General features: G+C 37.7%; 1 non-coding gene across 1 annotated transcript; it reads left to right on the top strand.

The window, feature by feature from the left end:
* The first annotated feature begins 4,096 nt into the window (after window positions 1-4,096).
* On the top strand, window positions 4,097-4,167 carry TRNAG-CCC (transfer RNA glycine (anticodon CCC)). The gene has a single exon. It is a non-coding gene; the product is annotated as a tRNA-Gly (tRNA).
* The last annotated feature ends 19,864 nt before the right edge of the window (window positions 4,168-24,031 follow it).

Below are 24,031 nucleotides of genomic sequence, written 5' to 3'. Positions count from 1 at the left end.
AAGATAAGGCTAACTATTATCCTATTATGAAAGGAATGCCTATCGAATTGATTCTATAGATGCATGTTGTGCATGGGATCTGACGAGGTCACTAACACCCCCAATACTTGGTGTACATATAAATCAAAATCCACTTTTATAAATATCAATGTATACAGATCAAAATGATGAGAAAAATATTGATTTAATAATTACATGAGACATTTTGATAAACACTCATCACAAAACATATATAGAACAAAACACACGCTTAATCATAATCATGGTCATCGATGACGATCTCCATGAATTATATCCAATGCTCTTGTTTAATAATGAAAAGGTTAAAGATGGGTGGGGCTTTAGTAAAAACAATTGAACACCATGAATGAATGGGACTTCATCTCTTAAAATAACCAAACAAAACTTCCTAGGGACGGCATCTTTGGCTTCGCCACTAAAAAACAAAGAAGTTGCAGGAATAAAAAAATACTAATACTAATGACGAAAAACTTAAGCAGTTGAACATTTGTCAACCAAAGACTTGCCTCGCTATCATATACCCTCTCCCTCTCTCTCAATGGTCAGCTAGCACCTTAGGTCTTTCTTGACGACATAAGTTCATGCAGATTTAAAATGTTGTTTACTCTCGGCTGCTTCCTTAGAAAACTTCGTGACAAGTTCCAGTGTTTGATAACTTCCACGGCACAAAATTTTACATTTGAACGCTATCATCTCATGTTTCTTTAAAGTTTAAACACACGCGAAAAAAAGAAAAAAGAAAAAAAAACACTTGTTTGATGGAGATTAGGTGTTTAAATTTGTATAATACTCTCATTATACCAACTGTGTAAAATACTACAGCTGATTCAAGAAACATGAATTTGATGATTCAAGAAACGCCACTATACACTATCGGTTCTTAGGTGTGCAATGTGGTCTTGTGTCCTCCAGATTTTATGTAACCTCCTTAGAGAGGGCCTCTTCATGTAATGGATTTGAGATGCTAATCCCAAGATTCATAATTTCACCAATGTTTTTTTTTTTTTTTTTAAAAAAAAAGGATTGTCAACTGTGATTGGAGATAAGGTAATAAACGACAACCAATTAACCAAACCACGGGCATAAATCTCAAACCAAACTGGTCCTTCAGTTTTATAAATATGCAAAATCGAAATTGAATCAAATCAATCGATTAATCAATTGACCAATTTTGGTTCTTTGATTTTTCTTTTCAATTTTATAAACATATAAATTACATATAATATATTTTAAATAGATAATTATAAAAGTAATATTTTTGTTTATATATAACATATCGATCGATTGTGTTAACCAACATTTTTTCTAGATTAACCAAAAACCAAACCAAACCTGCCTTTTGGTTTAAAATAACAAAAAAAAAAAAAAACAAACAAACCGAAACTGAGCTGATTGGTTCGATTTCCTTGATATTGTTTGGTTTTTCAATTTTTAATGAACACCCCTACTTGGAGAAATAACTCGAGTACCAAAAACCACCTAAATCAATATCCACCTTTTTGCAGTTTCAATTGAAGTCCTTGGTTGACTATGATGATAGCTTCCAATAGATAGCCTGTACCAAAAACTCTTAACGTACCCCTAAGTTTTAGTAAATTGATGAACTCTGCCTTTAGTGTTCAAAGTTGCTTTAAATTACCTTCAAGTTTTTTTTTTATTCAGCTAGCCATTAGTAAATTGATTCAGCTAGCCATCAATCTTAAAAGGATACTTTTTGATTGCAAAAGAATAAATTTGATATTTACAAAAATTATATAAATCACGTAACATCATATCCAAACAAAATTTTATCCATTATCAAAAAAGAGTTCACATCTGCACCCCATAAGGGGGTGGCCCACAATGTCCTACAGCGCATCCCTGTCATGTATTGGAAACATCTCCCAATGATAATATCAAACCCGATGATGTCATCATCGGGAGATGTTTCCAATACAAGGCGAGGATGCGTTGTGGGACGTTGTGGGGGCGCCCCGTCGTGGGGCACATGTCTGAACTCATCAAAAAACCTGAGAATACTACTTTAAGAGATTTTTCGAATAGTACATAAATTTTAATCCATTTCAAAGAGGTAGTTTAAGTATTTTACCCTCAAGATAATTCATTTTGGTTTCACTTTCTTTGTTTTAATTCTAGAACTTGAGAAAATTGAATAAAATTTGAAATTTAACAAATTGATGCCTCTACCCAGTTTTTTCAATTTGTCGTTGACCCGATTGGTTGAATTGTTTGAACCATCACCCAGTCAAGATTCCGGGTTTGGTTCAGTCAAAAGCCATTGACTTGCTCAAGAACGACCCGACCCGACCGGTTCAACCGTTTGACCTGATCATCGGGTCGCATATTGCACACTCAATATATGGAAACTTTCAGCCATAACTTTGTACTCCAATGTTTGATTGGGGTGATATTTTTTTAGGGGGGTAACTTTTGGAGACCTATGTGCCTTGCCTTGCTATTTTTGCAAAAAAAACCATTTTTTTGCCTCAAATTGCAATTTTTAATATTTTTATAATTAAAATTAAAATTTAAAAAAACATAAATTAAATATAAAAATATATATAGCATATCAAAAACATAATTATACATTATTTATTGATAAAATATATATTTATACACATATACATACACACACATATATATGTATATAAATATATATACCTTAAATACATGTGGGGCAGTCTAACCCGTTTGACTTGGATGGTTGAACCGGTGACCTGGGACCCAAAGGCAAAAATGGTTCAACCTACGGGTTGGTTTTTAAAACATTGCCTCTACCTCAATTAGGTGAACATTATGATCTAACTTGGATTTTTCTCTCCATTTCCGATTTTTAACACTAGTGCAAGCATTCCAAACAGGTAATTTAATTGGATTATCAACTTATATATTGTCTAATGGTATTCTAATAAGATCTCTTTTGCTACGTTATTGTTATTAGGGGTGAGCATGGGTCGGTTTGGCTCGGTTCCAAGTTCTTTACTATGTTTTTGTCATTAAGGGTGAGCATGGGTCGATTGGGTTCAGTTCCATGGAAGAACCTAAAACCTACCCTGTGAAGGTTGGTTCCGAGGCCGGTTCTGGCCTTGGTGGTTCCGAGGTAGGTTCTAGGGTCTACCTATGGAACTTGTTCTTTCTTTACTCCCCCACTTCAAAAAAACAAATGAAACATGTTTTTTAAAAACTTGATTTTCAATAAAACATATATTATCTTTATTATTAAATTGAGCAACTTAATATATAGATTATCATTATATGGTTCAAAACTTAAAATTTAAATTTAAATTTTGTAAATATTACATTTTACATTATTTATTATACATATTCAAATACTAAAATGAAAACAAATGATCAAATAACTTAAGTGATTCAATTTTCAAGTAAGACCATGGCCTTTGTAACTATGAGTGCTTGGGTTCAAATCATTATATTAACTATTTTGGAGTTTATTTCAATGCAAGTTTGATTCCAAGATAGGTTCCACCAAGGTCGGTTTGGGTAGGATAAACCCTTAGACCCTGAAACCACCTTGGGTGGGGGCCAGTTCCCTGAATTTGAAATCTGACCCTACCTTGTAATAAATTAGGTATGGTTAGTTCAAGGTCAATTCTATTACATTCCGAGTAAAACCTACCCATTTGCTCACCCCTAATTTCCATATTGCAGGATTAACGTACAAAACCATGGCCATAGATGTACTATAGTGGCCCCACAAAGAAGTCACTTCATCTAATTCAAAAACTTTGATTTAATTGTTTCAACGTAGGGCTATGGCAGCGTTGCAATAAATGTGGGTTGTATTCAAATTGTTGTTGGTGAAAAAAACATCATCGGTATTGGTTTTTTCTCCATTGTTTTACACTTTGGATCAAAGTAGAGAGTTGGGATCAAATCCCACTGCCATCAAGGTTGGAGGGATGAGCTCTCACCATTGTATAGTCCACCCCTATATGGGATGGCAAATTTCAATGTAAACGTAATAGCATGTGTTTGTGCTCTTGATTTATTAGAAATGGTGAATTTCATTGAATGGGTGATTAGAAGAAATAAATGGATATCACAAAACATAACATAAGTGCATCTGGTGTAGTGGTATCATAGTACCCTCCCACGGTACTGACCGGGGTTCGATTCCCCGGATGCGCATTTTTTTATATGTTGTTGTTTTATGGATATCACATACAATATCCATGGGCTGTGCTCGGGTCATGATCATGAGTCATGACTAGAATAATTCCGTGAGCAGAGGCAGACCGCACGACAGTGCTGAACTGGTCAGCAGCAACCAGCAGGCAGACCACACCCAAGTGATTGGATTTGGATCTACCATTCCATCAATAAATCGATACCTACACTCTTCTACATGTATTAATTAGATGATAGCGGTAGCACACCTCCACCCTTCTACGAAGGAAGCAAAGTTGTCATCAAATTACTCACCAATAATTTTTCCAGCGAAACCGACACCCACTACGACGAACCTATAGCTGAAAATAGAGACATTCTGCATTTCAGCACGCATATATAACGAAACTAAATTCATGCCATGACAAAAGAATTTAAATAATGACCGCCAGAGTTTAATTTTGGTCTGTGAATTCTTACATTTCTCTTATAGAGCTTCTGGTTTGAGACTAACCCTCCAGCTCCTCAAGTTGTCATATAGCAGCTCATCAACCTTTTATAAACTAACAGGTCCTAGTCTAGGACCCATTAACCGATATACCCACATGAATAAATCTGTTCATGGGCTGTGCTCGCGTTTGACTTTTCTCAAATTTTGAATGGGTTAGGCCTAAAGTTCGAACCCAACATAATGTAAAGTCAGCCTGTGAATAAGTTTACCTATGAATAAAAGCCATGGATTTAACTAATCGAGTTTACCTACCAAGAGATTACTTTAATGCCTGTTTCTTTTTTGGATTTTGAAAATGATAAAGTCGATTGATAGAAAATTTATATAGGATCTATGGAAAATTTATTTATCTTAGGTATCAACTATCCAGGTAAGTGATACACATCTCCAAAATGAGTAAATAATTTTTCCATCCCACCCCATGAGGGGAAAGTTGCCAATACTTGGGTGAGACAAAATTGCCTATTTTAATAATAACATTTTATGATTAAAACCGTCATTATATTATTTATTTGGAAAAATAAAAGAACATGGATAAATGCACTTAACGAGTCTCATACAAGTGCATTTAGACTAACTCTCCAACATGACATAAGCAATAAATCTTCAAGAAAACGCTTATTATGAAAATATTTCCCTATTAGCTCTCACCCACAAATCTTCAATGTGACCTGCACACAGATCATCCTGTACCCCACTTGCTTGAGATCAGATCTCTAATCCGGTCCCCATAGACCCCACTTGCTTACCTAGCAGTAGACCTATTCATGGGTCGGGTAGCCCGATGGCCCAGCCCAGACCGGCCCGCACCCTGGCCGGGCTTGGTCATATAATTAGGCCTGCGGGCCTGACCTCGAGCCTAACACAGTAAGCCTGACTGTGTTTCGGGCCGGGCTCGGGATTTGTCAAAAAAGCCCCGCCCGACCCAACTTAGTATTATATATTTTATAAAATATATAATATGTATTTTATATATTATATAAAATATATAAATAATATAATAATTCTTAAAATATATATTTATAATTTAATATATATATATATATATTATTCTTTTCTTTATAATTTCAATCTCTCTCTCTATTCAGCCGCTTCAACATTAATAATAGTAATAGTATAGACTAAATTTCGGGCTCAGGCTTCGGGCTTTTTGTGAGGGCCGAGCTCGGGCCCAAGTTATAGGCTCGATGGTCGGGTCGGGCTTGGGCTCGGGCCTTAGAAAAATTTGTTAATACACAGTCTAAGCCCGGCCCAAGCCCGGCCCGGCCTGGCCCATGAACAGGCCTACCTAGCAGTTTGGTATTGTCAATATGCATGTGATGTGAATCACTTTTACATGGGAATGACGTGGCAATTCAAAGACAACTAGTCTAAAATTAAAGAATTGTGTCAAGTTAATGGTTGTCTTTGACCATACATATCTCAATAACGTCTCTGGCAATCTAACATTAATAGTTTTTTATGGTGCGCGATTTGAATTGGAAGATGATTTGAACACCAGTTGCGTGATGAGCTGGACCAAGCTACAAGATAATAGATTAGAGAACTTGGGGTGGCTAACCCGGTGAGGTCGCTCCGATGCTTAAGTTAGTACAATATTATGGATCCAAGCTAAATACTTGAATGATAGAGTACTAGTGAGCAAACAATCGCGCATACTTTCGCTTTGAGGATTGATGCCCTTATATAGTTGAGTAGCCATGAATCCTGTGAAAAGGCTTTGGGATCTCCGGGTTGCGTAGATAAGATCCGTTCCATTTCTGAAGGGGAGCAATGGCCTAGTTGATAAGGTTTATCTATTCCCTCCGATTCGGGCAGGGTGAGGATGAGCCTTGTTAATGAATGCCGTGAACCCGGGGAATTCGAAGTGCATTGGAGAAGCTTCTAGAGTCGATTACGTGGTGCTTCAGTTCTTTGGCCCCGATCTTGCACCTCGATTCTTTGGCTCTTAACTGGATTAGGTACCGAGGTGCCTTTATGACGAGGTGCTCAAGGTCCCAAGCTCCCGAGATGCTAGCAAGGCTCCCTTGTTGAGTTGTCATCCTAGTGGCTGATTGAGTCCACGTGTACTTCGGTTGCTAGGTCGGGCCAACTTACCCCTCATCAATTGCCCCCCACTCCCCGTGCCAGGGGTCGCAACCTCAGTACAAGGAGTCCATGGTCAGCACAAGCAGGTTGGCCCGATTTCTTCTTGGTTCACCTCCCAGTTTTTTGGTCAGACTGATGTAACCCATAAGAGTCATTGAAGTTCGAGAACTTCATGAGCGAACAGAAGCTCGCGTAGGCCGGCCTAAGTCCTCTCGGTAGGTCGCTAACTATTGTACTATTTCTCTTATTTTGTTTTGCTTCAATGGCATTGCCTCTGACTCTATTTGTTGCTTTGTTGCAGTTATCATGGCTGACTTCTCTGCTGACGAGCTCTTCAAAGGAATGCAGAAGGGCAAGAAGAAAAAGAGGGCCTGCAAGAAGGCTGGTATTCAAGAGGAGGTTCCCACTTTGGGCGTTGGCGTCACCTCTTCCGAACCTCCAACTAACACCGAACATCCCCCGGTAATCGACTTGGTCGAGGAGGACCAGGATAGGGCTTCCCCACACCAATTGCCCAAGGAAACTACAACCTCCAAGGCCCAACCAGCTTAGGAGACCATCCCATCGAGCAACAACGTCCCAGCTCGGAGTGTCTTGAGCTCGAAGTTTGGTCTCCTCAAGAGCAAAGACGCAGTCTTCCCTGAAGAGGTTACTCAATGGGCCAAGCTACCAGCTACGCAGCTTGGAAGAAGAGCGGCGGCACACTGCATGGTGGTATGTAACCAACCTTCAACCTTTCTGTACTTAGATTTTTCCTCAGTACTTATATCTCATTTCTCCCTTTGTTAGGTGAACTCTTCGATCCACACTCTGGTCTACTAGTCCGAGATGAATTTGAAGTGGGCTCTCGAAACCGAGGTATCATCTCACAAGGCTCACTCCGATCTAAACCAAGCTTGTAGTGAGAACAACAAATTATTGAGGGATGCGCAAGCTCAAAAAGAATTATTGACAGTTCTGATGACAGAGAAGGAGGAGCTGGAGGAGCGCGAGGCAACCCTTAAGAGAGTGGTCCAAAACCTCAAGGAGTTGGTGAAGGAGCGGATTGACATCCTGCTTCGCTTGATGGAGGAGGTGAAGATTAAGGCCATCAAGGAGTAAAGTCTTCGGCAGAACAACGTGAGCTACTTTTCGAGACCAGGATGGTGGGCTACCGCAAAGGCTTCAAACTCAACAAGTGGTTGACCCAACGTAAGTTTCCTCACCTCGACCTTAGTGCTATTACCACATCAAAGATCACCGAGGAAATGGCCTTCGAGGCAGCTAAGGACCCCGACTCTGAGGAGGAGGAGAGCGACAACCTCTTCAGTGAGGAGGCTGTGGAAGGGGATGAGGGAGGTGATGGTGCCGACGCCGCCAACGATCTCATGGAGATTGATAAGCCCACCAATGTTGCTATTGGGGGCGAAGAGACCCAAGACGATTTATACTTCTTGCTTCTCTTCTTGGACCCCCCTCCATAGTGCATGTCCTGAGCCTCCGAGTTGGGTTGTAGTTGTTCTTCTCTCTCTGTATATTTTTTTTACCATGTATTTAGAACATTTTATTAATGAAACATAATGATTCACAAAGATTTTTCTAAGTGTTGGTTATCCCGAAGTGTCAAACTAACGAGCTAGACTCCAAGCAGGAATAACCCAGTATTGCTATATGCCGAGGTGGATGGACAATGTAGGGTATGTACCCGACCTGTCCATGCACGAGCTACTCACTTGCCCAAGCCGAAGAGGTGAATGGGATTTGTCGCGCTTATGCCGAGGAAGCATTTAAGACTTATCCGCCCATGTCGAAGAGGTGACTAGGACTTGTCTGCCTATGCCAGGGAGGCGACTAGGACTTATTGTAGTGTTGAGATGTTTTGTTAGCTTGGCGTCGTAACTCTTAGGCTTATGGGAGTGACTCATAGTCCTCTCTCTAGTCCATCGTCTTTTTGACCAGTTCGGTGGTCCCATGGACTTAGAGGAATTTTATCTTGGAGTCATGGGTTCATAAGTAGTACATTCCTAGGTTATCAACGTTCCATGCTCGATGTACCTACTTTCCTTCCAAAGTCTCGAGCTCATATGTGCCTTCCTCAAACACCCTCCTTACACGGTATGGACCTTCCCAATTTGGTCCAAGTTTACCTACACCGAGCTCAAGTACCATAACTTTTCAGAGAACTAGGTTGCCAACACGGAACTATCGTTTCTTGACCCGGGTGTTATAGTACTGAGCTACTCTCTACTGGTAGGCCACAGTCCAAATGTAGTTTATGTCTTGCACCTCCTCTACCAGGTCCAGGTTAGTATGAAGCTCGTCGTCATTTGTTTCCTCATCATAGGCCTCGAATCGCAATGTGGGTACATCGATCTCTGCCGGGATCACCGCCTCTGTGCCATACGTGAGGTTGAAGGGGGTGTCACCCGTCGTAGTCTTGATAGTAGTTCGGTAGGCCCAAAGGACACTGGGCAGTTCATCCACCCACAATCCCTTTGCTTGAGCTAGGCGAGCTTTCAATCCACGAAGTATAGCCCTGTTAGTTACTTCTCTTGTCCGTTCGCTTGGGGGTGTGCCTCCGAGGTGAAGTTTTGTTGAATCCCCATTTCGACACACCAATTTTGAAACTTAATATCTTTGAACTGCTTCCCATTGTCGGATATTAGCACCCGGGGTAGTCTGAAGCAGCATACTATGCTTTTTCAGAAGAAATTATGTATGTTACGGGCTGTGATTATTACCAGGGGTTCGACTTCCACCTACTTCATAAAATAATCTACTGCTACAACAAAGAACCTCCTCTGCCCTGTTGCTAGCGGAAAATGACCATGGATGTCGATTCCTCACTACGCGAAGGGCCATGGGCTGGTGAGTTATTTCAAATCAGCAGTAGGTTCATGGTGGATATTGGCATGCCTCTGACATTTGTCATATTTTTTGACGAGCTCGATTGCATTTGCCTTCATTGTGGGCCAATAATAGCCTTGCCTTAACACTTTCTGTGTGAGGGCTCTACCCCCTAAGTGTCCACCGCACAAGCCTTCATAGGTATCACGAAGTACGTGTTCAGCTTTTGAGGGTCGCAGGAAACACAGGTAAGGGAGCGTGAAGAATCTTTTGTACAACCATCCATCTATGAGGATGTACTTGGCTGACTGACGCTCTACCCTCCGAGCCGCATTGCGTTTTGTAGGTAGGGTCCCGTGGAGCAGATAACCAGCGATCAGATCGATTCAGCTTGGTTCTGCTTGCACATGGGAGCGACCTCTTCTGCCCCTTCGAGAATGCTGGGATGAGATAAGTCCTCTATGTACACAGTGCGCATAGTATTGTCGCTCGTGCTCGCTAGATGTGACAAGGCATCAGCCTTAGCGTTCTCAGACCTCAGAATTTGCTTGATAAAGCAGGAGATGAAGCTATGCAAGATCTCTTTGACTTTGGCCAGGTAAGCTGCCATAGTTGGGTCGCGTGCTTTTTACCCGCCAGTGACTTGGTTGACCACTAGTTGTGAATCGCTGCACACGATGAGGTGCTTCGCTTTCATTTCCCTTGCTAAGATCAGCCCGACGATCAACGCTTCATACTCTGCCTAGTTGTTCAATGAATCCAAACCAGAAAGCATACTCCAGCTTCACCTCGCTTGGGCCGTCAACGTGGAGGATCTGGGGCTCCTCGTCCCTGGTCGGTACCACTCTAACTGGGCCTGGAGCACCACTGGTTGACACTCCCATCGTGTGAAAGAGCTTGATCAATTCGGGGGTCGTTGTGTTGAGCATGCACTCTACTACGAAGTCTACCAAGACCTAGGCTTTGACTGCTGGTCATGGCTCATACCGGATATTGTATTCGCTCAGCTCGATGGACCACTTTTCTAATCTTCCAAACACCTCGGGCTAAAGCAGAATCTGTCTCAGGGGTTTGTTGGTGAGAACAACGATAGTGTGGTCCTGGAAGTCTGAGCAAAGTTTCCGGGCTTCTATGACCAGCACGTACGCTAGTTTCTCGATCTTCGGATACCTAGTCTCTACATCATGTAAAACTTTACTAACATAGTAGATGGGTCGTTGGACATGATTTACTTCTTTGATCAGTACTGAACTAACTACTTCATCGCTTACGAAGAGGTATAGTTTTAACGCGTCTCCTTCTTCAGGCCGAGTTAAAACTGGAGAGGTACTTAAGTACCTTTTTAGCAAATCAAAAGCGGGTTGACACTCTTCGGTCCATTCGAAGTTCTTGTTCTTTTTTATAGCTTTAAAAAAGGGTAGGCATCAGTCTGCCGATTTAGACATGAAGCGGCTTAGGGTGGTTGTTTGGCCAGTTAGCCTATGGACTTCTTTTATTTTTCGGGGTGGTCTCATATCTAGGATTGCCTTTATTTTTTTCTAGGTTGACTTCGATGCCACGTTGGTTGACTATATAGCCTAGCAATTTACCCGAAGTGACTTCAAAGATGCATTTATTCGGATTTAATTTCATGTTATATCTTCTTAAAATTTGAAAAACATCATTTAAATCATTCAACAAAGAATTTGAAAACTAGGCTTAATGACCATGTCATCAACATAACATTCTACTTTATTGCCGATCAACGTCTCAAAAACTTTGTTTACAAGGCGCTGGAATGTTTCCCTAGCATTTTTCAATCCAAAGGGCATGACCTTGTAGCAATATAGCCTGAGCTCAGTTATGAAAGCAGTCTTGTCTTCGTCAGCGGGATCCCTCCTAATCTAGTTGTAACTGGAATAGGCGTCTAGAAAACTCAACAACTTGTGCATTGAGGTCGCATCCACTAGGTGGTCGATCTTGGGTAGCGGGAAGCAGTCTTTCGGGTAGGCTTTGTTCAGGTCGGTGTAGTCGATGCACATGCGCCACTTCCCATTAGCCTTCTTCACCAGAACTGGGTTGGCCACCCAGCTCGGGTAGTGGACTTCCCAAATGAAGTCTGCCTCGAGGAGCTTCCCGACCTCCTCATCGACTACCCTCTAATGTTCTGGGGTGAGGTTGCGTTTCTTTTGTCTTACTGGCCTGACTAAAGGGTCGATATTAAGCTTGTGAGTTATAATTCTTGGGTCAACCCTAGGCATCTTTGCCATGGACCAAGCAAAAATATCTAAGTTGAATTCAAGTAAAAAATTTACTAGCTGGGTTTGAAGTGGTTCGTTGATCGAGGCACCGATCTGAAGAGTTCTCGCTGGTTCGGCAGTAGAAACTGGTATGTGTATTGTTTCTTCTTTTGGGGCAGTTTGACGTCCTCTGTCAGCTTTTCTTTTCCTTTCAAAGTGGCCACGTAGCACTTGCGGGATTCGAGCTGGTCACCTCGCACGACTCCCACCCCATAGTCAGTTGGGAACTTCATCGCTAAGTAGTAAGTGGACACTATCGCACGCAAAACGTGCATGATAAGCTGTCCTACTATCGCATTGTAGGGAGAGGGAGTTGTGACTACCAAGAATGTGTGCTCAAATTGTACAATGTTTGACCACGTACCCGCTTCCACGGGTACTGTGACTCGACCAAGAGGCCTGACCTCCTCACCGTGCCTTGCCTTGCGCCTTGCGCCTCAGGCAACAGCAACTTTAGATCAAGAATGGAAATACAAGAACATCAGATCCTGATTATTTAGTAATTAATAGGCTTTTGCTTTACTAACAACCATTAAGTAATCAGAAAATAAAACTGGAAATAAATGAAATCATATTTGACACCATTTCTCGTTTGACATGAGGGTGTCTCTGCATAGAGACAGCAGAAAGAACCTCCATTAAGACAAAACAGAACAAACATCTAAATCATGTATCATACAGTTCTGTGACAAGTGAAATTAAATTAAAAAAGAAATAGTAACTGACAACCGACAACTGAATAACAGGATTTAATAGGCAAAAACAAGATCAGGAATAGTAACTGACAACCGAATAATAACTGTAATTTGTCGAAGGTCTCCTTGAAGAGTATGTTTGTTGAACTGCCTGATTCTACTAAGATGCATTTCACCTCGAAGTCATTGATCCTTAGCTTCACTATTAAAGCATCATCGTGCGGGTACTAGATCCCGCGCACGTCATCCTCTGTGAAGTATATCAGTTCTTCGAGCTGAGGTCGCTTTGGCGGGCTTTCGTCTTCATTCTCCAATTCGAGGATCGAGGTCGTCTCAGCTACTGATGTACATTCGGAAATGATGGACCCGCCGATGATCATATTGATCACTCCACGAACTGGCCTTTCCTCTAGCAGCTGTCGAGGTAGTTGTTCATTTTGCCTGCTGGTCTCGGGGGCATTCCTCCTCTGGTCCCCCTGTCGGTCTTCTTGCCCCCTCTCTTCTTGTAGGATGTAAATCTTCAAGTACCCGCGACAGATAAGTTCCTCGATCTCATCGCGGAGATTCCTACAACTTTTTGTGGTGTGTCCATGATCTCTGTGGAAGTGGCAGTAAACATTCAGGTTTCTTGTTATTAGGTCTCCACTTAGCCTAGGAGGCCATTTGACGAAGGAGAAATCCTTAATAGCCATTAGGATCTCTCCTCTCTTAGCATTCAAAGGTGTATAGTCTATTTTCTCTACGGGCGGGGTCCTAAAACGTCGACCTGATTTGTGCTCGCGTGAAGGGGACTGACTTCTTGACTTTTTTTTCCTCTGCTCGGGGACTTACTCTTCTTTCTTTTCTGCCCACCATTGTTCGTCCCTTCATTCTCTCTCTCTTCCTCTTTTCCACTATTAGATTGTCAATCTTTTGGTTGATTTCCTCCTCGGTACCAATGAACTGGTCTGACAACTTAAGGAACTCCATGATATCTTTTGGTTTCTTGGCCACCACGTGCCACTTGAACTCTTTATGGGTGATTCCTTTCCTTGCCGCGGTGAGTTGCACTACTAGTTCGAGGTCCGGTATCTGCAAACAAGTATCGCTAAAGCGCTTTATGTAGCTTCTGATTGATTCTCCTTCCCTCTGAACCATAATTAGAAGGCTTTCTTGCGACTTAGGGCATTTTTTGCTTGTAATGAAATGCGCAGTAAACAGATCAGCAAATTGTGACCAGCTTTTGATGGAGCCCGGTGCGAGGTTCCGCTACCAGGTTCAGACTACCCCCTGAACATAGTGGAGAAGACCACACACATGCAGGATTTGTCAGCCCAGCTACGTGCATCTGAGACTGGAAAGAATCCACATGATCGTTGGGGTCAAACAACCCATCATACTTATCTAACGGGGGTACCTTGAAGTCTTTCGGCATCGGGGTTGCTAGGAGCTCGGGAGACAGAGGAGATGACTGACAAAGCAATGGAGGTGTAGTCTTCGTTGCCACCAAGCTCAATTCTTCCTTTTCTTTAGCTCGCTCTGCTTGTTGGCTTGGCTTCACTAGGGGACTGTTTCTGGTCGAGGGGCGACGTGTCGCCGCTGCTGCTTCTTCAACGGCTCAGCGTTGGTGCTACTGACTTCAGTCTGATCTGGTATCTCAACATCATTACGGACATTGTCGCGAGGTGGATTCTGATTCATTCTTGTCGGGTTCTCCTGGTTGTGCAGTTCGCACCAGCTATCACGAGGCACCAAGGGGTCTTGCCTTGATTTCGCACCTCGAACTCTCGGCAGTTTGTTATCTCGTCACGATCCATTGTTTTCCTACTGGGAGTGTCGTGCCGGATTGGCCGTATTGAGTTGACTATCCTCGGGCTTGTTTCTAAAATTTCCTTGTAAGACTAGACGAGTGTGCAGACCCATCTCTCCTCCCACGAGGTGAAACCTAACCCCTGGGAGGAACCGACACCTGTGAGGTCCCCTCACCCCAATGGGGGGATCGGTGGGCATTCTGGCTAGTTCCAGGTCGATTCTAGTTCTATCGCTGGCGCAACCCTGGGTGTTGGGGTGGAATTGGCTGTTGGTTCGGTTGTAGTGGTGGGAACTGTTGATGATACTACTGGTACAAGTAGTATTGCTAATTCTGTTGGAATTGTTGGCCCTGCTGCATCTGGATCTGTATTGTCTGGATGCATTGAACGAGGTCATGGAATTGGGAGTGCTCGATTCTAGGGGGACCATAGATGGCTCAGAGAAAGTTATGCCCACTGGGGGAAGTGGGACGTTCACTTGCGTAGTGCCCTACGGTACGAACAGTGACGGGACCTCTGAAGCTGCAAGGGGAATAGTAAACTGGTTGATGCATACCGTGGGACCGTGGGGGAAGGTTGATTGTTGATCTTGCCCCCCGGTGACATTCATCTCGATGATTTTCCCGGTGTTGCTGGAAGAATCCATTGAGATAAATCGAAAGCTAAAACTGCAACTGAAATTGGGATGACCTTTTGATCGGTTCCCACAGACGGTGCCAATTGAAGGTGCACGATCTGGATACTCCTAGCTGGAAGATGATCTGAACACCAGTTGTGTGATGAGCTGGAACAAGCTACAAGATAATAGATTAGAGAACCCGGGGTGGCTAACCCGGCGAGGTTGCCCCAATGCTTAAGTCAGTACAATATTATGGATGCGAGCTAAATACTTGAATACTAGAGTGCTAGTGAACAAATAATCATGCATGCCTTCGCTTTGAGGACTGATGCCCTTATATAGTTGAGTAGCCGTGAATCCTATGAAAAGGCTCTGGGATCTCCGGGTTGCGTAGATAAGACCCGTTTCGTTTCCGAAGGTGAGCAATGCACTAGTTGATAAGGTTTATCAATTCCCTTCAATTTGGGCGGGGTGAGGATGAGCCTTGTTAATGAATGTCGTGAACCTGGAAAACTCAGAGTTCGTTGGAGAAGATTCTAGAGTCGATTACATGGCGCTTTGGTTTTTTGGCCCTGATCTTGCATCTCGGTTCTTTGGCTCCGAATTGGATCAGGTACCGAGGTGCTCAAGGTCCCGAGCTCCCGAGCTGCTGGCAAGGCTCCCTTACTGAGTTGTCATCCTAGTGGCTGATCGAGTCCATGTGTACTTCATTTGCTAGGTCGGGCCAACTTACCCCTCATCAGTTTTCTTTGACTGTATATGTATACTACTTTAAAAAGTATGAATAGTCTCAAGAATATTTCTGGAATTTTCTATGGACAAAATTTATCCCTCTATATCTAAATTTATTGATAAAAAATGAGGACAAGTAGGGTAATTGGTTATTGATATTAAATGAGTTGAAAATAGGTAATTTTAAGATAATCAATGCATTCAATTCTCTTTCATTAAATCTCAACATTTAAGGTATTAACTTTCATTCATCTTCATTGAATCATATATTTTAGGCATTTTTGTTTCTTCTCATCATCAAATTCTATTAATTAAATCCATACATAATAAATTAATAATTCTAATAACATAAAAAACTTATACTTTTAAAATCTACCTAGAAAAAATAGTGTTTTCATCTAGGCGGTGGTAAGAAATTAAACCATTTGGGGTCAAATAGGCCAATCTTTGCTACCACAATGAAATAATAAAATTCAGAAATAGATAAAATGCATAAAACATAGAAATTAAAAAAGTGAACATTTTTAACATCATATATTTGACATATTAAACAATAATAAGTATGATAAATAATAAATATTTTTATTAATGATGAAAATGGAATGTAAGATTTAAATTGGAAATAAAACTATTTTCCTATTCTCCCATTAAATCTCATATCTAAGGTATATTCTCTTATTAAATCCTATATTTAAGATATACTTTTCTCATCATTAAATTCTATTAATTAAATCCATAACATTAATTTTAATAGTATAACTATAAATATTTTGAAAAGTAGTTTGAAAATAAAACCATTTTCTTTCCTCTCGGTGGTGGGTAAGCAATTTAACCATTTAGGGTCAAATTGGTTAATAAATAATGCCGGAATTAAATAATAAAAAATTAAAATAAATAAAATATATGATACAAAAAAATAATTAATAATTTCAAACAAAAATTAAGTGTAATAAGTAAAAAATATTTATCTATTGTAGATGAAATATATAATTTAAAACTAATCACAAAGAAAATTAATCTATTTTCATATCTAGATGGTGGGTCAACGATCCATCTTTTCAAAGAAACTCATGATATCATAATTGAAATAAAACATTTCGGAACATTTCTAATGTTACATCATATTAAACAAAAGCGCTTGTTAAAATAAAAATTATTTTTATTTATGATAGGTTGATAGCAATGAAAACAAAATTTAATAATAATAATAATAATAATAATAATAATAATAATAATACAAATAATAATAATAATAATAATTGTTTGTAATTTAAAATTTTTACGTGCAATGTATGTATAAATTTACTACAAGCATTTAATTTTGTTTTTAATTATATTGTTACTTTTATTATTATTCAATTTCTATCTTAATTATGATATATCTAAAATTTAAGTAATTAATATGAAGAAAAATTTCTCATGTACAACGCACATGCCAAATTACTAGTATCTCAATAACGTGGCTGACAGGTAGCTCGTCAACTTGAAATTTTAGAGAACTTATTTCGAAATAGTAGGTCTAATCCAAGGTTTTAAAAACGAATTAGGATATAATAGTTTGACCCATAAATCAAATTTCAACATCATTAGATATTTATGGGGCTCTATTTCGATTCCAACTATTTGGTTGGGGGGTGTTAGAATCCTATTCTTATTCTTGGTGGAATGGCATTCCCCCATTTGAGGGAATGGCCAATCCCTCCCCCTCCCTTGAGAATGAAATATCATTTCCAATGATTTTAATTTTCATTCCCTTTTCTGTTTGAACCAAACAGATTAGGGGAATAAACCATTCCAATTTCGATTATGAATCAAACGAACCCATAGATCTTACCACAAGGCTTACCACGTACATGAAGTAATCAACAAATTGGTGACATCTAATGGAAGGGTCATGGATATGGAGTTATACACATCCATTACCATGCAATGCATAATCACCAGGGACCCATGCGATGCACGGGATTTATCAAGGAAAGTGAAATAACCAAAACTTATAACTAAGGAAAGAATGCAATGTTGTTTAAAATAATTAAATCTTTATTTCAAGAATTTGTTACAAAAATATTTTTCTAATTTAGTAATTTAGTACTTTGGATTAATTATATTAATTTTTTTAGCAAAAATAATAAATTATTGCTAATTACTTAATAAAATAATTAATTTTTCCATATTATTTGTTAATGTTCTATTTTATTTATTTTACTTTATTAATGATTAAATATTTTATTTTTTTGTAATGTCACTTAAATATTTAAAATACTTAAATATCAGTAAATATATAAAATTAGGCTATAATCATAATTAAATTAATTTAATCCCAAACTTAAGGTTTAAGACTTTGGATTAGGCTTGGATTGATCCTCATCCTGACCCGACCCACCCAATTTACACACACCGTAACATTCGTAATTGGACAAAACCAAAGCGAGTGCAACCCATGCATGCATTAATTTTGGTTTTCTTTTTAACTATTTTTACATAATATTGAAACCAAAGGAGCTATGAAGGATGGACTAGCCCCATTGTGTAGCCCAAAAAAAAATTTGATAGTGTATTAGCAATTTTAAAGGTTGTCTGGCCAAGCCCAGCCCACACCCTAAGTGTACAGGCTTGCTCATGTTAATTATAAAACTATGTTTTTTTACAAATAAAAAATTTTATTTAATTCTAATCTAATATAAAAAATATATAACATTTCTATATATATTAATATAAAATTTATTAATATTATATAATAATATTTACCATATATGCATACAACTTCCAAGTTGAGCTTATTAGGGGTTGCTTAGCTTGGACCCTATTTGCTAGGTCATCATTAGACTCGAAAGTTCGATACCAATTAGACTTCGGATACGATAATCACAAATTTGGATGTTAGAATTTGCATCTGGTTAATAGTTTGATTGGGTGTAGATTTAACCCCATCCAATTTGATTAAAATTCATGTCTAATAAAAAATTATTATTTTGTATATGTAGTATAATTATTGTATATACATAAATATTATGTATAATTATACATATATGCATTTATACTTTAAAATTCAAAACCCAACACAATAATAATTAGATGTGAATGCAGATCTAGAAATTTCATAATCAAATGTTGATGTAGGTGTAGCTGAATTTGATTTGAATCTGATCCGTTTACAGCCCTACTACCCACATTATGTGCGAGCTTTGTGCACACTTGAGTTTGAACTAACTCAAAAGAAAATAGTTGCTTGAGCATGGAAATTTATAAATCTAATCGGGTTAGGCTAAGTTATCAATGATTTGTTACATTTTATTATTAATTTTAATTAACCTATCAATACTAATTTTTTATTAATTTTAATTATCCTAGATAAAAGCGGATAAAATTTATTATTTTTATTAACTTTAGTAATTTTTATTAATTTTATGGCCCTACTACCCACATTATGTGTGGGCACGGTTAGATTTGAGCTAGACCTAGCTTGAAGAAAATATTTTCTTAAGCCTAAGGTTTGGCTAAGTTATAAATGATCATCCCTAAGTAGCAGTTCATAATTTTTTTAATTATTATTATTAATTTTAATTATCCTACTAATATTAGTTATACTTAAATAATATTAAATTGTATTTTAGTTTTTTAATTTATGAATTGCTAATTTTTATTAATTTCTTAACTTTTAATAGTTGATAGATAAAAGCTTGCTAGTATTTTTATTAATTATAGTTATTAGGTTTCAAATTATATATAGATTATTATTATTATTATTATTATTATTATTATTATTATTTTGTATGGGCCAACACAAACCCTTTTAGCTCGTCTTCTTCATCTGTGGTAAAATGGGTTTTACATTTTAAAATTTCATTAATTTTTAATTTACATCACTTTTAATGGGTCCTCTATTTTATTAAAGTCTTGTGTAATATGGGTACTATACACAATAAAGGTCTCAACACATAAAAATTATTAATTCAAAAATATTAATTAATTAATTAATTAAAAATGCATTAATACAAAGTTATTTAATAAAATAAAAAGAATAAACAAAACAAAGTACAACATTATAATAAGGCTCTATTTGCAATATACCAAACCCATATTTAAATCATAATATTATTAAAATTACAAATTAATGGTTTTTGTATTTAAATTTCTTATTTTTATTAGTGTTTATTAAGTTTGATTTTTTAAAGAGATTGAAATGTTTTTATCTTTTGCTAGGTTTTGTTAATATTTATTAGTTTTAAGTGGAAGTTTAGCGGATTTTTAAATTAATAGTTTTTCAAATAATATTTTTATTTTTGTTGTTTTATGTTTGATTGTTTAATTATGAAATATTATATATTATATATTATTTAGATATCATATATATATATATATGTATATTCTATGTATTATTTATATAATTATATTATATAAATAATATAATATATTATTTATGTTACATAATATAAATATAATTCTAATCTAATCAGATATCTAATAATACATTCCAATTCAAATTATGCTTTTGAAAATCCGACCGATCCTTATCGGATTTGGATCAGTCGAATTTTCATAACGCATCGGATCGGATTACCCTTACCGAATCCGATCCGATCCGTTTGCAGCCCTAGCTGCGATGCCTTCATTGGGTGCGTTTTTTGGGCACCAATCGGCTGCTTGTGGGGTGGCCATGGGGACGTCGCTCGAGTCAACGTTGTTTCCTTGCCGGCGCCAGAGGTAAGACATTGTTTGAACTGAGTACTGTCTCTCTCATGGTAATTAGATAAAGAAAATCAAATTGATTGAAACATTATGGGTCCTATACGTGTAGAGTTTGTGTGTGTGAAGTTCATATACTTTTCTACTTGTAGAATCTGTATATTTCAATTAGTTGTTGTTGTGATTATTGTTTGAATTTTATGTGAAGGTGGTTTCCTGGGTACAATTTGGTTATGTTTAGATGCTCTACGTCCAGACATAAACCATTTGGCAATGTCTAACATAAACCAGACAAACCTTGTTTGTCTTCTCCCGGTGCTGGCAACAGGAAGCAGTTCTAATGGCAGCAAATGCTTTCTGTTCCGGCCATATATATTTTCCCAATAAAATGGTGAAAATCTTCGTCTGATGCTCTTCGGCGAAGTTTTCTACTTTATTTTAGTATATCAGCACTGGTGGGGAGAACTCTGCTCTTTGTAAGGTTAGAGGAGTGAACAGTGGTTCCCACTTGAAGAGAAGGTTATTGTAGTGGAGGTCATTTTTGTCATTTCAAAAATGACTTAAACTCAATTATTATCAACGAGATGGGTTTATGGGTACTTACATCTTTTTATGCCCTGATTGAATTAACATCCGGTACTGGATTATTACAAATTGAAAGTTCGAATACTGAATTATCACATTTTAAAGTTCGGGGACTAAATTATCACTCAAGTCAAAGTACATGATACTGATATAGAAGAAGAGACCAAAAACAGATATGTCAAACTCAGGTAGTGGTCTGATCTTCCTGACATACCTTGCAGAGAGACATGTTACTGCTATTTGATTTCAAAGTTGTATATTTTCCACTGCATCCATGGTATTTATACAGGCAACAGACTGATTCAATTCCAGGACTCTTGAGTCACTTGTGTTCATGACCTTGTGGTTGAGTCTGTTGCAAGAGATTTCTGCAATCTCATTGTGTGTTTGGTTGCAGTGCAAATTAATTTGCACTAGTACAAATGCATATGAATGTAAATGTAAAAAAAATGTGAATTTTTGTCTTATTTTGTTTTGGATTTTACTTTATTATGCTTCATGTCTTAATTTACTTCATTTGTATTGAAATCAAACCAAAATAAGTTAAAATTTGAAACAAAAATAGGTCAGAATTTACGCTCAAATCATTTGCACTGCCATAATTTTATATCAATACAAATTTATTTGCATTGCTACCAAACACAGCCTTAGACTCGGTTTGAAAGGAATAAAAATTTCAGACTAAGCCTTAGTTGCACCAAATAGGTAGCTTTCGAATTAATGTCAAAATAAAGCAAAAAAGGGACAAAAAAGGGACAAATAGGTTGCACCAAATATGTAGAGTGCAAAAACTATGCATCTTGTATATTGTATTTGTACTCCTTCCAAACTGAGCCTTAACTACATGTATGATCACATGCAACGGCAGGGTGATGCTCCCGAACCCAATACATGGCTGCAAGTGTGCAGAAAGGTGTGAGTACTAATTTTGTGAGGATTGGGATGATGAGATCGTATTGGCACCTCACAAACACTCCACATGTACATCTCAACGTGTATTAGGAATATCTCCCATATTAATCATGGGAAAGTGCTATGGGGCACCTTCCGTGGGGTGTTGATATGATCTCCTTAATATTTAATATGAAAATGTAAGGTTTTACACTCTACATATTTGTATTTGTATTCCTTTCAAACTAAGCTTAAAAAAATACAGGCTTACTTTGGAATGAGTGAAATACAAATATATATAGTACAAATATATACAAAATAATATAAGATACAAGGTTTTGTGTTCTACATAATTGTATTTGTACTCTTTCCAAATTGAGCTATAAGGTTTCATAGGCTCAATTAAATATATATATATATATATATATATATATATATATATATTATATATATATATGTATAATATAAATACATATAAAATATACAAAATATGAAGTTTTTCATATTTTGGCTAAAGACCAAGTCCGGGGTAAAATAGAACCGATTGTTTGGATGGTTTTTAAGCCAAATGGTCTGACCGTTTGGGTCAATGGCAGTTTGAAAACATTGCATGAAATACAAGAGGTAGATCATATCATAATCCAAAAAAAAAGGGTAAAATACAAAGACCTCCCCTAAAGTTTCTAACAATCATAAAAACATTCCCTATAGTTTCATTTTAACAAATACCTCCCCTGAACTTTTGAGAAACTTAATAAAAACCTCCCTTTGGTCACCTTCCTAAACAAAAAATGTTAGATTGATGTAGTGGTTTCTTCAAATACCCATTCTACCCTTTTATAAAAGGAAAATTTTTTATCAATACCTTGTACTTTGGCTCGAGTGAAAATTCGGTTACTAAACTTTAAAATGCGACAATCCAATACCTGAACTTTCAAAATGTGACAACCCAGTACTTGCCATCATTTAGTCCGTTAATCTACCGTTAAGTGTCATTTGAAAAGTAAAAAATGTCCTTTGAATGCCATCTAATTCTTTTTATCAACCATCCAAATGTTGACAAAAAACTGAATAGTTCCAAATCCTAACCTCTTCTATTCAAAAAAGTTGGCGACTGTTTAGAAGAATCTAAAATTTGGGACTGTTCATTTTATTGTCAATATTTGGATGGTTGATAAAGAGAATTAGGTGACATTCTTAAGATATTTTTGTCTTTTCAAATGACACTTAACGACTGTGGGCTGTCACATTTAAAAAGAAAAGAGACGAAAACTTATTTACTCTAAAATTTTAAAACATTGAGTCAAACGGAAATATTGAATCCTAGCGAGGTGCGTACCAAAATGATTACAAACCCAAATTGCTCATTGGTTGTTCATTATGATCAAGAAAGAAGACAATCAGAAATGAAACAACAATAACAACATTTATGGTTGGATGCCTTACAAATAACTGAAAATAATGGATGAGCCGAAAGGTCAAATAGTCCAAAGCATGTAGAAATGTTATGTAGAAGTGTTTCTAAGAAAGAATCACAAGCAAAGACAAATCAAAGCTCATGTACACATTAATTTAAAGCATTCATTCGATGAAGTATGGGCAGTCACAACCTACAATAACGAAACAACAAAAAAAGTTATAACAACTTCAAATCCACCCCAAAGCAATATCCAAAACAACAGTAAGATCGAAGAATAACAATAAATCATTGTATAGTATGAGTAAGAATATATTCAAAAACAAGATCAAATCCCTAAAAAACCATCGTTGAAAAACGAACCAATATTCCTACACCAAAGATCTAAAATAGGAAAGGAATGAAATTAACAGTTCCTCAGTAAACGACACATTTTCTAATGGATGGCATAAAAGTTGCTGCCGACACTAGGCTCAAAAGCATTCTTTTGCTCGACCACCCGATGCCTCAACTCCTTTTCACTCAATTGAAAGTTTTCAGCCTTAAAGCAGAAGTTTGCTTCCTCTAATTCATGAAATTTTAAATAATAGTATTTGTATTCATCATAGTTGTATTCATCAACGTCCAACTTAAAAATAATTCTAAGTGTATAAATAACTTCTTTTCATGCCGCCTAAACAAATTTACAGCAGTTCGACGAATAACCCTCTCAAATGTATAATCCTCGCTGGGGTGTCAATAGACTGGTTTTGGATTGGACTCAATC

The sequence above is a fragment of the Nelumbo lutea genome, chromosome 1 (genome assembly GCF_056320005.1).
Source record: "Nelumbo lutea isolate HS-2025 chromosome 1, American lotus-T2T, whole genome shotgun sequence".
NCBI lineage: Eukaryota > Viridiplantae > Streptophyta > Magnoliopsida > Proteales > Nelumbonaceae > Nelumbo > Nelumbo lutea.
Note: the sequence above shows the minus strand (reverse complement) of the source record. Positions and strands in the feature narration are given on the sequence as shown.